The sequence below is a fragment of the Brachionichthys hirsutus genome, chromosome 19 (genome assembly GCF_040956055.1).
Source record: "Brachionichthys hirsutus isolate HB-005 chromosome 19, CSIRO-AGI_Bhir_v1, whole genome shotgun sequence".
Taxonomy (NCBI): domain Eukaryota; kingdom Metazoa; phylum Chordata; class Actinopteri; order Lophiiformes; family Brachionichthyidae; genus Brachionichthys; species Brachionichthys hirsutus.
Window position 1 is genome coordinate 1528358 of NC_090915.1, and position 16334 is coordinate 1544691.

The 16334-nt window shown below is 51.1% G+C and overlaps 1 protein-coding gene across 1 annotated transcript in view; it reads left to right on the forward strand.

Annotated features, from left to right (window-relative positions):
* The first annotated feature begins 10440 nt into the window (after nt 1–10440).
* col27a1a (collagen, type XXVII, alpha 1a) overlaps nt 10441–16334 on the forward strand; it is a 31601-nt gene continuing 25707 nt past the window's right edge. Inside the window, exons 1-5 of the mRNA XM_068752825.1 lie at nt 10441–10542; nt 11793–11846; nt 14904–14957; nt 16028–16081; nt 16173–16226. The gene's annotated coding sequence lies outside the window, so the exon portion shown is untranslated. The remainder of the gene's footprint in view (nt 10543–11792; nt 11847–14903; nt 14958–16027; nt 16082–16172; nt 16227–16334) is intronic.

Below are 16334 nucleotides of genomic sequence, written 5' to 3' on the forward strand. Positions count from 1 at the left end.
TCACTGTCCCTCTTATTGTCTCATTTCTAACTGATCACGTTACCTTTAAAGGTGTGAAAGACTGTGTGCACCACTACTCGGACTACTTTAGCAGCTTCCTGAATGCCAATCCGGAAAAACACAAAAGTACAGTGGAAAAAACGCAAACACGGCAGAAATCACTGCATATTTCAACAAGTACAAGTCGGTGAGGTGTTGCCGCTTTCAGATCGGAGAGACCGCCCCCAAAGAGCTTGTGTTCCCCCAGCAGATTATTCCGGTGTTATTATGGGAACTCAACATGCTCATTATGGTCGTGGCACCGCTTTCGGGGTGGCTGACGACTCTGGTGTGGCAGCGCTGGAAAAGCTTGTGGTGAAGGGATGACAGGGAGCGAGAGAGAGACAAAGGTTGAAGGAAACGGACACAGACGCAGAAGAGAAGACAAAGGTGAAGAAGATAAAGGAGTCTCTGTGACGATAGGAGACGGACCTCAGAGTGGAGCACAGAACCCAGAGGCGGAAAAAACCACCTGTGATACACGAACACACGCACCGCCGCGCGGCTCCACACAGTCGTCTTGTGTGCAGCGGAGGCGAGAGACGGCGTGGAAACACAAAGGGGTGTGTCTTTACTACCTGCTGATCTGTTGATTTGTTACTTTACGTTGACGTGCGCTCTAAAACATCCTCTTCAGCTCCTACACTGGAGCCGATGGAGGAAGACCGTTGCTTCGTTTCCAGCTGTTTCCGTGTTGAAGTCCGTGTCATCTGGAAACGGTAAACATCTAAAACCAAACGGTTGCCTCCAGATGAACGTAAAGCAGGAAAACACGTCGGCCCCCCCGACCGAACCCGGCGGCCAGCTTGCCTTTGGTTCTCCACAACGCTGCACTGTTAGCTTGTGTGCATCACGCAACACACTTTATACACTGATGCACAAACAGCTTGCGTTCCTCTCGCTGGGCATCAAAGAGCAGTTTTGTGTCCTCGCTAGGCCCAGGCTGCAATTTGGGCTCAGGGCGTGGCCCGGCCCCCGTTGGGCTGTGTCCGCCCTGCACGCGAGTAATGACCCCTTCCCTTTGGGGAGCGTTTGATCTGGGCTAGCAGGGCCTATTTCTGGAGTGTGGGGGGGATAAAGGTTGCTTTTAGACTTGGTGCCAATGACCATAATTAAGCAGCTTTAAGGGGTGGCAGCGAGCGCGCTAGCGAGTGCAGAGTTTGTAATTTGGAAGGGGTGGGGGGCAGAGTCGCTGTGGCTCATTGGAGGGTTGGGTGGCACCAAGCACTGAAACACAAGGGACAGAGTGTGTAAAGAGATGTTAATGACCTGCGGCCATTAGCACCCGCCCCCCCCCCCCCCCCCCCCGAGGCCGGCTACCCAAAGGCCTCGGCTGCAACGCGTACAGGTCACGCCGGGTGACAAGCCACTGCGCCCCCCCTTAATGGATGGTCATTCAAGGTAATGTCCCAGAGATCCTGGGGTGACATCACTGGCGTCCTCACGCACAGCGTTCATTTAAACAAGCATTTAATACCCGCTGGCGGAGCGGTGGAAGACGCCAGCAGCGTTTAGTCCAGATTAGACGCCAACGGCGTTTAGTCCAGATTAGACGCCGACGGCGTTTAGTCCAGATTAGACGCCAACAGCGTTTAGTCCAGATTAGACGCCGACAGCGTTTAGTCCAGATTAGACGGCAACGGCGTTTAGTCCAGATTAGACGCCAGCGGCGTTTAGTCCAGATTAGACGCCAGCGGCGTTTAGTCCAGATTATACGCCAACGGCGTTTAGTCCAGATTAGACGCCAGCAGCGTTTAGTCCAGATTATACGCCAACGGCGTTTAGTCCAGATTAGACGCCGACGGCGTTTAGTCCAGATTAGACGCCGACGGCGTTTAGTCCAGATTAGACGCCGACGGCGTTTAGTCCAGATTAGACGCCAACAGCGTTTAGTCCAGATTAGATCAGAAATTATGCAAATGATTTAATGATGACCAAAACAACACGGCTAAAGATGTTAGCATTGGTTTGGAGCGTTAGCTCGAACGAAAGTCAGAATGTGTTTGGTGTGTTTGGGGACCCGATGGCATGTTCACATGTCGATGAAGACGATGAAGAGGAGGAAGAGGACTCTCCGTTTGCATCGACAGTAACTGTTAGGAAATTCAGTTTGACAATGTCTCTGGAGAACCGCCTCGTGAATCTGAACCCCCCCCCCCCCCATCCGTCTGACAGCTCTCACATGGTGCTTGTTGGCCCTTGTGTGTCTGTGAGGGGGGGTCTTTGGTACAATAGGCCCGATCCTGCACCAGGCCATGACCCCTGTGGGGGGGGCATGACCCCTGATCCAGGTTCGGCCCCTTTAAGCCTGTTTTCAACGTTAATGGGTCACATGCTGCAGAATATCTGACTCAGCACATTTCCTGCGGAGCTCGTTGTCGTTGGGGGAGACCGAGGGGGGGGGGGGGCACCGGCAGGCGTTCCGGCTGGCCCGGTCCAGTCTGTGACCGGCCGTGTGTCATCGAGGGCCATTCACACAGATTTACCGGTGCAGGGGCGGGGCGCCATGTGGCCACGCCTCGGAGAGGGCGTGCAGTGGCTCCACGCGACCGCTGGGCTTGTAACCTGACACCTGGCTGTGCGTTCGCCTTCGTTTTACCCACAGAAAGCCTATTTAAAAAGGAAAGGGATGAGTCCAACGCGCCTGACTCCGTAACCCCCCCTCCAAGAGAATCCAGCTCTCCCTCCGGCTGCGCGTCCCTCAATCTGGATCGGCATAAATGAATGAAACGCAGGGGACTGTCGGCAGAGCCCCCCATCACAGCAGCCTGCCAGGAGGCATCTACGTCGGGCCGGACATGCGCGTCTTCCTCTGGATCTTCATCTCAAGTTTGTCCAATGCGTAAAACGGCCACCGGTGCTTTCCGCCCCCCCGCGAAGGACTCACGCTGTCAGCTGTTTGACTGCCAGGACAAATGAATACAAATGAATTTAGGCACCCGAAGGAGAGATCGCAGAACCTCTCATCTCGACACAAAGTAAGTAGAGCTTTGATCTGAGAGGAAGGTGGGACGGGCCCAGGTGAGGCAGAACCTCCATGTGGTTCGGACCCGGGACGGGCTCAGGTGAGGCAGAACCTCCATGTGGTTCGGACCCGGGACGGGCTCAGGTGAGGCAGAACCTCCATGTGGTTCGGACCCGGGACGCGTCGGTTGGTCCAGCTACTCTATAACATGTATCTGCTGCTCCACCGGTCAGAGGAGCCGGAACAGCCGGCAGGTTCGCTGGGAGGCGGTGAGGTCCGGCTGTCGGCCCACTTTCAACTCAAATTCAAAGTGTTTGAAGGTTTCTGTCCCAAATGCATAAATGGCTTTTATCGTGTTGTGTTTCTAAAGTCACCTGACAGACCAGGTGTGGACAGAGGAATCCACATCTGGTTCAGCGCAGGTTTCCCTGTTCTCCCCTTTACGCATCCCTCTGCGCCATTTACGCACTAAAGGATAGTCACTTTAAAGGAGCTGCTGAACGTTAGCTCTAAATAATTGTGATTTCCGCGTGTTTATTCCTGCCTGACATTAAAGGCAGATGCTGCAGGACGTTCTGCTACGTTGAGAAGTCGTGCTCGTTCACGCATCCATTCATTAAAATGCACTCCTCGTTTCCTAACGCGGACATTTTAGTTTATTGCTCAGGGAACATCTGTTTTTTCAGTGGATCAATGGAGAGATAGGTGGGTTGAAGTCATCGAGGGAGTCGGAAAGTCTGGAGATTTGATCAGCAGGTTTTCATTTTAAGGCAAGCTGGACGTGATTTATCCGGTTTATTTGGACAAAGATCTCCCCTGGGGGGGGGGGGGGTTACATAAAGAGACCAATTAAAACGGATTCGCAGAGGTTTTTATTCTCACAAATGTAGAACGGATCATCTCTTACCTGCTCCATTTATAGACGCGCGTCCGTCTGAGAGGCTGCACGGACTGTCATTCACAACAGGGCCACGCGGTGTCGCTGTTCATGGCTCATTCTTTACATGTTAATCACCTCCGCCAAGGAGGTTCTGTTTCTGAAGGCGTTTGTTTGTCAGAAGGATTACAGAAAAACTACTGGACGGATCATGATGAAAAGAAATCTGAAGATGGGTCTGGGTCTAATTCAGATCCCATTAAATTCTGAGAGCGACCCGGATCTGGATTTTCACATTTACTTATAATGGAGGCTTTTTCAAAAAAATCCCATCTTGTAAAATCTGCATTAAATTCACCCGTTAAAAATCAGAGTCATAAAGGGGTCCGATATGAACCATCATGAAACACGTCTTCTGGTTCTGATCCAGAATGAGGTCAGGAACAAATATTACATTTGAACATTAAACCCATTTACAGATTCAAGAATCAGTTAAAAATACATAAACTCTGATTCACTTGATGATGAACCAGATCACCATGTGAACAGTGTAAATCCAGTTAGGAGGGGAGAGAGGCTTGGAGGAGGTCTGTGCTCTCCGAGTTCTAGTTATTTATTCTTGGACAGTTTGTTTCTGTGTTTTCACATTATTTCAGCTATAGAGCTAAAACATGAAAGTCATTTATACTCGTATACTTATACATTTAGACTCGATGCCGCTGCAGTGAGGTTCATGTCAGTCATTCGATGTTGTTCAGGAAGTAAACGGTCTGAAGTGAGAGAGGACAGACGATGTCCGCCGACCCGCCGTTAGTGTCAGCTCATCCACAGGAATGTTCCGCTGTGAGTGTGCGTTGACTCTTTCTCTGAGTGCACAAGGGGACGGGATTGTCTTTGGGTAAACCTTTCAGGGAACAGCTGAGGCTTTCAAACCTGTGAAAAGGAAGGGGGACAGCCTTCGACTGTTTGCTGGGCTGAAGACGGGACTGTGGGAGGTGGAGACGTAGACATCGGTTTAGACGTTGCAGCTTTGTGGTTTTAACCTGTAGACGTCCGTGACATCACAACCTACATCCTCAGAAGAGCCGTATCGGCATCTCTGATTCGATATCCACAAAAGAGAAATTCACCTCAGCTCAAAATCTGTTAAACACTCGACTGATTGAAGATCCCAGCTTGTCACGCACGGCAGGACATCTAAGCCACGTTTCCCAGGATGCCTGGTCCAGACAGATGCATGAACGCACCTTCTGGGACGGAGCGAGGCGTTCATTGCTGTCGTAAATCTCAGCATTGATGACTCATTTTTAGAAATCTCCCCTCTCCTCAGCTGATAAGTGACGGGATGAGCCTGTCAGCAGCCGGGAGGAAAGAGTGACTCGCATGTTCACGAAGCACCGCTGGTGAAAGCAACCAGCTGCGTGTGTGTGTGTGTGTGTGTCTAAAGAGGGGCTCATCATTTCCTCTGATACGGGGGTGAAGTCCGTTCATGCAACATTCACCGTCGTTCTCACATTCGTGTATTTGGAGCTATTTGCCCCCCCCCCCCCCCCCCCCCAACGCACAGCTGCTGTACACATTTCCTCCTCCGGCATGAGTGTGACCATGTGTGTCTGGATGACCTCCAGTGGTAAACAGTGGCTCCCCGGCCTGTCACCAGACCTCAGCCCCCCCCCGCTGAGCCAATCAGGCTGCTCTGCTCTGCTGCACCTGGATGTGGCGTGGGTGTGTGTGTGTGTGTGTGTGTGTGTGTGTGTGTTATCAGGAGCTCAGACGTAAAACATGTTGAATTCTGTGGTTTTGTTATAATCATCTCTCCATTATTCCATAGCTTTTGATGCCTCCTTTAAACGTGTTAAAGTGCTTCAGATTGTTCACGCTGGGAGGCGTGGCCTGTTCTAACGTCCTCTCCTCTTCCCGCAGGAGAGCCCTATTGCTCTGTACAGCTGTTTTTTCTACCTGTTACCTGGGACTTACACAAGCACGCTCTGAAGGTAAGAAATGTCTACGCCTCCCGTCAGCTGCCTCACCTTCTCACCTCTTTCTTCATCGCTTCTTCTACGCTACCACCCCGTGTCGCATCAATGGAACAGCGTTTGATGATTGGTCGACGGCTTGACCTCCTGAGCAGCGGCCTCCTCGCCCGGCGCAGAGGTCGGCATGTTGAGGATCAATCAAACGCATGGTAACATCTGGCTGTAGCGCGGCCAGGGAAAGGCCTTCTGTCTTCAACCTGACTTCATCTTCTACACCGGGTGACGTTACAGAGCGGAGCGCGTTGGACTGTCTTCCTGTCCTGCTCGAGTGACTTGGCGCAGGCCGAGGCTGAGAACTCCAGCCATGTGTTAAACACAAGTCTGTCTCTGTGTGTCCACACAGGCGATCCAAGACCACATGCTTAATGCGTGCTAGTAAAAGTACGAGTGGTATTTAATGAAATGGAGTCAGCAGGCAGGATTCTGTGTGTAATGTACCCTTTGCCCGGCCTGTTGTCCTTTAGTTCAGAGGAGACCACACACCGTGGATGGGTACACACGACACCCCATGTCTTCTTTCCCTGGACTAGTTTATGAATCCCAAATGTTAGGAGGAAAGAAAAGTCTTCCAGGCTCAAGCAGAACCAGAAAGACCAGAAAGAACCGGCTCTCCTGTGTTGGTCATGACTGGGTCTGATATTCTACGATACTATTTCAGAATCTGCTCCATCCTGGCTGCATCAGCAGCACCCCATAACTCCCAGGCAGATTAGTCGTGACATTGAACGTATGGAAACTCTGTAAAGGCACGTTCGGAGCTGCTTGATAACCGCCAGAATCCCCAGAGATCGAGTTCACCTTGTTAACGTCGTTGAAATCTTTCCATGCATTCTATATTTCCGAAGGTAGTCTTGTATTGGACAAGCGTCTCATTCACGTCTTTTGCTTCCATTACACACCAGGACAGTAACTGTTGGGATGTCCCGTCTGTCTTTCCCCACTTTCTGTCATCACATCATTATAGCTTGCCCAGCTGTCGATCTTTTCACCGGGCTTCTGTCCCCATTAGAAAAGACCCAGTGACCGGAGGTCAGCGTGAACCCAGAGACCATAAAGATGACGAGGGGAGCGGCCTGAGATCAGGGGGCATGCAGAGAATGAGACTGGGACAGAAAAGGCTGGAAACTGTGCCCTGCCTCCGGGCGCTTCTCTCTTGTGGCTCCTGTGGTCTTGTTCTGAATTAAGACCGACTCTATTGATGGGAGGAGCAAGTCAAAGGGGAAGTCGTCTGATGGTTCATTGATCCTCTATAGCCTTACAGCAAAGAGGCCGTGCCTCGATGTCAGTCAACCAGACATCAATAAGCAGCACAGGCAGCACTCACATGAACCAATTGGTGCCCAAGTTACACAGTTTCACCGCCGGATTGATATTTACAGTCTGAACTCTGTATCTGACGTGTTGTTGGCGTTTAATCCAACACTCTCCTCTCCTTGAATGGGAATGGGAGAACTGGGGACGATTCGGTCCTCCGGTCCGATGCTCGTTACCGGCTGATTTCAGTCCGATGCTCGTTACCGGCTGATTTCAGTCCGATGCTCGTTACCGGCTGATTTCAGTCCGATGCTCGTTACCGGCTGATTTCAGTCCGATGCTCGTTACCGGCTGATTTCAGTCCGATGCTCGTTACCGGCTGATTTCGGTCCGATGCTCGTTACCGGCTGATTTCGGTCCGATGCTCGTTACCGGCTGATTTCAGTCCGATGCTCGTTACCGGCTGATTTCGGTCCGATGCTCGTTACCGGCTGATTTCGGTCCGATGCTCGTTACCGGCTGATTTCAGTCCGATGCTCGTTACCGGCTGATTTCGGTCCGATGCTCGTTACCGGCTGATTTCGGTCCGATGCTCGTTACCGGCTGATTTCAGTCCGATGCTCGTTACCGGCTGATTTCAGTCCGATGCTCGTTACCGGCTGATTTCGGTCCGATGCTCGTTACCGGCTGATTTCGGTCCGATGCTCGTTACCGGCTGATTTCGGTCCGATGCTCGTTACCGGCTGATTTCAGTCCGATGCTCGTTATTTGGGATTTTCCTGCATCAAGTTAGTGATCAGTGACTGAAGGTTATTGGTTGTTGTGTATCGTGCGGTTCCGGCTCTCTACTTCATGGACAGAAAAGCAGTTCCTTTAAGGATTTGCAGGCCTGATTTGCAGGCCTGATTTGCCGGCCTGAATTCCAATAAACTCCCCATATATTCTGAGGCCATTTGTTTTGGTCTTGCTTAAAGCTATTTTATGCTTCACAACAGACATTATGGTCAAAACGATCCCACAACTGGCAACGCTGGGAGACGCTGGAGGCTGCAAACCACAGGCATTTGAAACAAAGGCCAAGTCAGCACCGCCGGAGCATCTACCCACTCAGAGTGAACAGGATCAGTCTGGTCCCGGATCTGTCTGGACCGGGACACAAGTCCTAAAGCTGCACTAGAAGCTGTTTGGTAGCCGCTAAACCCATTGACTTATTCTTTGTATTTCTTTTTCTCCCTCTCATCCATTCTTTTTTCCAGCCTGTCCACCCTGCAATGTTTTGTGCTGCTCTACTTTGTGAACTGCTGCTCTCTGTCGGCTGAAAGATACGGAAGCTATTGGACAATGAGCTCGTAGTACCATCAGCCGATGTAGTCGATCCAACCAGGTCAAGGGCTGCTAGAAGGTTTTACTGAGCCTCACTAGATTCTGCAGAATATTCTCACGAGTCCAAAGAGTCCTATCAATAATCAATAATGTTTAACGGTCTGCTGATGGTTGATGTGTGTGATGTTTTGGCTCATTGGGGGCTTTCTAGCAGCTAAAGATTCCGATTCGGTGCCTCCTCTCCTCTCTTGTCCTGTTAATTGTCTTGTTTCTGTTCCAGTCCGGGTTTTTATTGCAGAACCAAAAGTGCAGGGATTGATAGAATTATCAATGAATTATCAATGATAATCGATTCAATCCAATTCTTCGAGCTTGAGACAACTCTTAAAATGTATAATGGAGGGTCAAGCTTTTGACATGACTTTCTTCCTCAGCCTCCATAACCTCTGCTCCTCCCTCCCTTCCATCCAGATGTGGACATCCTCCAAACGTTGGGGCTCAAGGGAGAGAAGCCGTCACGCTCCGTGCCAGCAGGGGTCATTCCATTCCGATCGGGAATCATCCTCAACCAGCAGGCGCACATCGAAGCTCCATTGCGCTCAGTCTTCCCAGCAGCCGTCTGGCCCAATCTGGCACTGGTTCTGAGTTTGCGCTCACACCGGGTCAACAGCGCTTTCTTTTTCACCCTCCTCTCGGGCCAGAGGAAGCTCCTTCTTGGTCTGCAGCTTGTGCCGGGAAATCTGGTTCTTCACACCGGACCGAACACCTCGGTGGCGCTGCCCTACGAGCCCCACGATGGCCAGTGGCACCAGCTGGGGGTTGGGATTCATGGACAGAGAGTGACTCTATACGCCTCCTGCGGAGAGCAGAGAGTTCATGCAGACTTTGGGTGGGACAGTGAGGAGGGACTGGATCCAGAGCTCCAGGGCTCCTTCCTGCTGGGGAGGGCAAGCCAGCAGCAAGCCTCAGCCCACTTTGAAGGCGCCATCTGCCAGTTGGACCTGGTCCCTTCGGCACAGGCAGCTCACAACTACTGCAGGTACATTAAGAAACAGTGCAGGGAAGCTGACACGTACAGGCCTAACCTTTCCCCCTTGCTGCCTATCCTACCACGAGACACAAACACCACAGCTACCGCTGCTACCCCCCCATCAGGTGGCCCACAACCAGTCAAAAAGCCCACGCGGCTCAGCCTCGCCAAGAGTGCTGCTGCTGCTGCCTTGGCTGTCAGATATGTAGCCCCCACCCAGACAAAGAGGCCCAATCCAAGGACTGTTCCCACCCCCCCATTGAGAACTGTGATGCCACCCACAGTCCAGCTTGGTTTGGCCTCCCCACCACCCAAAGACAGGACTGAAACTGTCACAGCATCACTCAGGACAAGAGTACCCCCAACAGAACCTCCAAACCCAAGACCCTCCGCATCTAAATCTTCAAATCAGAAGTCCTCAAAAACCCCTCCCACAAAACGCCCTCCGACAAAAACCCCTCCCACAAAACGCCCTCCGACAAAAACCCCTCCGACAAAACCCGCTCCCACAAAACCCACTCTGCATGCCAACCCTAAAAACACAATTACAGGAACAAACACCAAGAAGAAAGCTCCTGTTCCAGCCGCTACCAGCACCAAGCCAACCAAGACGAAGCCCGACTCTGCCTTATCAGACCAAGCTGGTGTCCCAAAGAAGCCACAACCAACCTCAACCAAGAAAATGGCTCCCAAACCTGAAGTCACACCATCCAAAGCCACTCCGTCAAGACCCAAAACCAATTCTGTCAAAGGGGTTCCTTCCAAACCAACAAAGCCCAAAGTGAGTCCCACCAAACCAACACCTGCTAGAAGCACCAAGCCCAACTCCAAACTGGAAATCAAACCAACAAAACCAGCCAAACCCACCAAGGCTCCTGTTACCCCGCGACCAACAAGGCTGGGGTACAACCCAGTAACGCCGCCTGCCACCGATGGCTTCGTTAGCTGGGAGGTGCCACCGACCCAGTTCTCTCTGCTGGCTGGACCAACAGGACCGAAGGGAGACCCGGGCCTGTCGGTGAGCACCGTTCGGCTGTTGTGTGTGTTTCTGTGTTTTTGTGTTTTACGTGGATGTGAAGTGTCTGCTTTACCCAGATTAACAACTGACTTGTACGTTCTGGCCCAGAAAGACGTATGTTCTGCTTGGAACATCCCAGCTGGTTCAGGTCATTGTACCATGTTTGATTCTGGTGCTCTGGTGCTAGGAAGAGCGCACAGACACAACTAGGTTGATGTGACACCTCCTCCCCCTCCACATGGATGCAGGACCTCGTTTTCCTCCAGCCCTCCTGCGCTGCTCTTTGCCCGGGTGTGACGTGTCGGCTCTGACGCTTTGCCATCTCTGCACCAGATTCCTGCATAGTAGGGATGGCGGAGGCTTCATGGCCCGCTTTCAAAGCTGGGTCAAGGGTCGCAACAGTCAGTAAACACCATCATTCAGCCTGGCAAAGGTGGGCCGGGCCTCGGCGGGTGTCACTAGGACCACTGTGACAGACTGGTTTGGCAGGGGGGGGGGTGATCTCGTTGGTTTTATTTGTGGGTGTAATGGAAGCTGGCCACGCTTCCGTTTCATCACGGATCAGCTGCTCGCTGAGCCTCCTCTGGTTGAGCTTTCAGACGGTGTTTTTGTCTTTCATCACTCCTGCTCCCTAAACTCTTCCCGTCCTCCTTCCACTGCGAGGAGTCCAAACTCATGCAGATATGACAACGGCTTCCATCTCAACCCTGATTGGCTCGCCACTGAGGCTTCTCCGCAGGCACCAACGTGATTTATATGATCTGAACTAAATGTGTTTATCTTCGAGTCAAAACTGAATATTTCTCTAATCTCGAGGCTTCTGTTCAATTATATCTGCAAACTGGGAGACAGACAATACAACGTGAAAGAAAAGTATAAGAATCATGATCAAAAAAGGCCTAAAAGTCCAGGAGCCGACACTCGATGTGGTTTTAAAGGTTAACAAACATTATTTTAATTGCTTGGTCATTGAGAACACTGATGTTCTGCATGCGTTGGCCGGGAGCCGGAGGCGCCTCTTAGTGGAAGCAGCCAGAACCCCTCAGGAAAGGATAACGCCACACGGGGTCATTGACTAGGACAGGAAATGACCTGTTACTTCTAGTCTTGCTTCGGTTTCCAGACACGCAGGGCTCAGAGCTTCCTGACGCCGCCCCTTTTACCTCTTACTGGTTTTGATGTGATGGCATGAAGTCGATCGATGTTCACGCCGGGACTCAACACTGAAACTGTGTGCTCTGACTCACCAGGGGCTGCAAGGACCTCCAGGGAAGCCCGGCCTGCCAGGAAGGAGAGGTCCTCTGGTGAGTACCCTCCGTTACCCCCCCCCCTCTTTATTCAGGGTTATTTTGGGCACCTTTTTTTGCCTCCTCTGCTGACGTTGACTGAAAACTCAACACAAACTGTCGCTAAATAACGTCTTGAAAAGGCCGGAGATGTTTGTGTCCCTGTGTTGGGCCATTTTCTGAAGCTATAATAATATCCCCCCCCCCCCCCCCCCCCGCCCCCATCGCTCACATCACTTTAAATCGCGACCATCACCCATCTGACAAACACACATGCGCTCTCACAGACTCACACACAAAGTTTTCCTTTGCATTCAGCACGGGGCTGCGAGCGCTGACCTCCCACCCCCCCCAGCATAAACAGGAAAGCTGCTATAAAGGCGGCCATTCAAACGGCCGGCTGCGCCGCAGGACGCCTAATCTGTGCACTGTAAACAGAGAGCACGCGGCTCTGCTGCACGTTCCCTCCTCGCTGAACTGTCCTCTGGATCAATGAAAGGCCTCGTTCTCCTCGCCACTGAAACGAGTATCGTCTCCTCTGCAGGAGGAAGTCCCTCCCACTTCCTCGGTTTCTGTCTGTGTTCATGCAGATCAACAATAATGATGGGGAGACACAAGTTATCCAAATGCCTGGGTTCAATTTGGAAATCCACTTGTTGATCACACGTTAACTCCAAGTCTGAAGAGAAGATACAGGTTGCTAGGCAACAGGCTCATCATATGATTACATTGCAAGCTCTTCATTACAAGGTATATTCCAGTCAGGTGACCTTTCGTAACCTCAGTGACTGGAAGTCTCTCTGATGACACACAAAGCACCATTGAGCTCACAAGCACACCCCCGTGAACCTTGACCTCTGACCCCACACACGAAGCCTCGAGGCTTTGTTTTGGTGTCCATGAATAGCTGGCATGACCCTGGCTGAGTGTGTTTGTGCCCCCCCCCCCCCAGCCTGCTTCAGCTGCTCTTAAAGCTGATTCATGTCCCAGGTGGACGTTTCTTATAGAAACCTGCTAATAATAATAAAACTTGCTAATGAATAGGGGGGGGGGGGGGTGCTGGACTCCGTCAGGTCTGTATGATCCCGAGTTCAAATCTCTGAAATACGACCACTATAAAGGAAGGAGAGTAAAAAGCGCAGGCCGTGCTTCAAGCCCGTGTTTTTCTAAACCCCCTCAGGTGCTTTAATAGCAGGTTTTAGGTGCTTGGCATGAAGGTAGCTCTTGGTCTCCATCATCATTTTCAGACTAATTATGAGCTCTTATTCGTGTCCTTGTAAAAGCCTGAATAATACTTTGAGAGTACTTCTTTCTTTTTTATATGCTCTGGTAGATTTCACCTCTGAAAACCTTCCTTTATGAATTCATTTGTGCTTTGTGTGATTGATTTTTCTTACTCTGAATTCCCGGAGGTGAAGTTGAAACTGTGTGCGCTGACTGAGACCTTTAATTATGGCGGCTCTGGTCGGACTCGGGTCCATCAGACGCTGCCCCTCCGGCGCTCATTTGGCACAGAAACTCTTTTATCTTTAATATGGGGACTGTGCATCCATTACAACTATCTTTTACAAGCTTCGTTTTAAAAGTCCAACTCTGTTTACAGCGAAGCCTTTTAAAGGAGCTTGCCTAAAATATTCTGTGTGATGTCACGCGTCCATATTTAAGAGCCAGACTTTCACATACAGCACTTCCTGGTTTGGCGTTGCACACGTGGCATTAATACTGGGTTTAGGTTTCCGTCCCTCCGAGCAGAACGGACCGCATGTTACTAGGAGCCATCGTTTGTTTAGATTAAAATGCTTAAAATGAGCTGCAGCGTTGTTGCCACGGGAACCGCAGTACCGCCCTGCGTCGGTGGTTTTTCGTTTGATAGCCCTCAGCTGGCTCGCGCCCCACCCTGGCCTTCTTTAATTAGACACCTGTTGTTGGAGAAGGGGGGCGTCCCGTAGCAGGACCATGGTAGCCGACGTCAGCGCCGGCCTGCACCTACCAGCGCGGTAAACCACAGGGTGGATTTGCTAGCATGCAATTGGGATATGCTAGTTTTGTTAAGGTTATTTAAGGCACGTCATTGCCTCTTAACACCGTCAGGACGGACCGGCTCTGGACGGACCGGGTCTGGACGCAACGCGAGACTCAGTTTTAATCTCAGTGATCCTGTTTTACAGGCGTGTTGCTCCGCTTTGTTACATCCTGCTCATCCGTCTGTGGGAATCCGACGTCGGTCCTCACGGCTCCTTTTGACCCGAAGCGTCACAGCAGACGCCGCTTGTCTTGTCTGTTTCTGAACTTTGCTCAAAAGGCTCTTTGTTGATCCGTGTGACCCGTCACAAATCCCAGATTACCACTTCTTCGCCGTGGGATTATCCGGAGTTGAATGTTTGGATCCGTCCTCCCTGATCGCTGTAACGGCTTCCGATGTTTTGGCTCAGATCAGTGAAAATCGCTGACCCAAATCTAAAAGCAATTGTGGCTCTTTTTATTCTGACGCACTCGACCCCTGAACCGCTACGGGGGGGCAAGGGCGCCTCCGCGGTGTGGAGAGACCATGGCTGGATGGATGGAGTGTTCTCCTGTCAGAAGACATGTGGGTCCCGATCCACTCGCTGGCTCCCAGAGCCCCCCCGGAGGGGTCCCAAACGGTCCACTTCACCAAAGCGCTGCTACTGTAGATCCCCCTTTGCTAAAGTAAACAGAAATACACACCAGCAGAGGAATTCAGGACGTGATGACACGGGACCGTCTGCGTTCCTCATTAAGATGCTCAGCAGAGCATGTTTGTGTGTGTGTGTGTGTGTGTGGGGGGGGGGGGGGGGGGATTGTGTGGCAACACAGGGCAGGAAAACCACAACCATATGGTGGAGCAGCTCCTCAAAGCCCCATTTTCCATACCCCCCCAACACCAACCACAAATACCTCTCACACACACACACACACACACAGATGATGTATTAGGAAATGGGTTAAAGCCGCATAGAGACCCCCCCCCCCAGTCCCGCTCACAGTAGCAAAGCCACATTCTACATCGGCTCCATCCCAATATGAAGATTGATTCAGATTGTGCTTTTTCCACAGGGCGACCCCGGTCCCCATGGCAACCCCGGCCGATCTGGTCCACCTGGGCTCAAGGTACCTCTCACAGCCAGTCTGAGGCTCTCCTGTCGGCCCGGAGGCCACGTGGACGCATCCGTGCTCGATTATGTAACCGGCTCTAATAGCATAAGCTGTTTCTGATCTTACCTCTCATGCTGACGTCATTTGCAAAGCGAAGGCATGTTTTTAGCGTGTGCACTACCGCCGTGTCTGGAGCACAGCGAGGACAGATGGGTCGCTCGCCGCACACCAGCAAGTGATTTATCACGGCGCCGACGAGAAACTTTACAAGTCAGAAAGTGAGAACATGAAATAAATCTGTCGAACAGGCAAAGCCCCCGCCTGACACAAAGTGTCTGTGTGCCTATATACTTATTGTCTGGACTGTTAAGCATCAGTGTTCACCTTTGACCTCCGCCACTGTGTACTCGGAGTACATAGTCTCGTCTCAATCTGACAAATGTCTTGTCTTAAATAAATCTGAAGCTGCAGCTGTTCATATTTATTAGACCCGGTTGTTTGAAACAAAGAACATTTCTACATGGGACAGGTGATAGACCAAATTAAGACTTTTACAGGCAGTAGTCTGCTTCATATTAGATTTTATCACCATTTCCCTCAAAGTTTTCTATTTTTTCCATTTATTTAGGAGACCTATCATGTCATAGCATAAAAAGACCCGATTCCTCGGTTCGGTTCTGGTGGAAAAAGCCTCTTAGGCAAATATTTGAAGCTCTGCACGTCAGTGGAGCTCAGTGCAGGGCGGGCTATGTCTACCTGGCAGGTGTGTTGAGAGAACGATTGAGAAGTGTTTGATGTCGGCGGGGTCCGCGGCCATCTTTGTTCTGTCATGACTAATGAATGAAGTTGTAAATAGCAGGGGTTCAGGAGGAGAGGAGTCGACGTAGCTTTGATGTGCTGAAGCCCCGTTACTGCTGACAATGAAGCTGTGTGTGTGTGTGTGTGTGTGCGTGTGTGTGTGTGGGTTTCTTTAGTCCAAATAAAAGTACTTTTGTCCATTAACTTGTTCAGTAATCTGAGATTGGACAAATAATTTCAAGCATTTTTCACCAACATAGAATCCGTTTGTGTTTTTCTTTAATTAGGGGAGAAAAGGAGATCCTGGCATCTCACCTGGGCCCGCCCCTAAAGGAGAAAAGGTGCGGCTCCCCTTTAGCGCTTCATGCTACATTTATTCCTGTTTGGCTCGGTGCACTTTTCGCTAACAGCCTTCTTGCTTTGTGTTTCCAGGGAGACTCAGGGATTATTGGCCCGGTTGGACTGACTGGCCAAGAAGGCCGGAGGGTAAGGAAGCCGAGACGTCGACTAAACAAACGAGGTTGTGAGTTTTGTGCTGACATCGGCAGAATCCAGTCCCCTGAAACGCTTGGGAAAGCCCAGGAAAGAAATGAG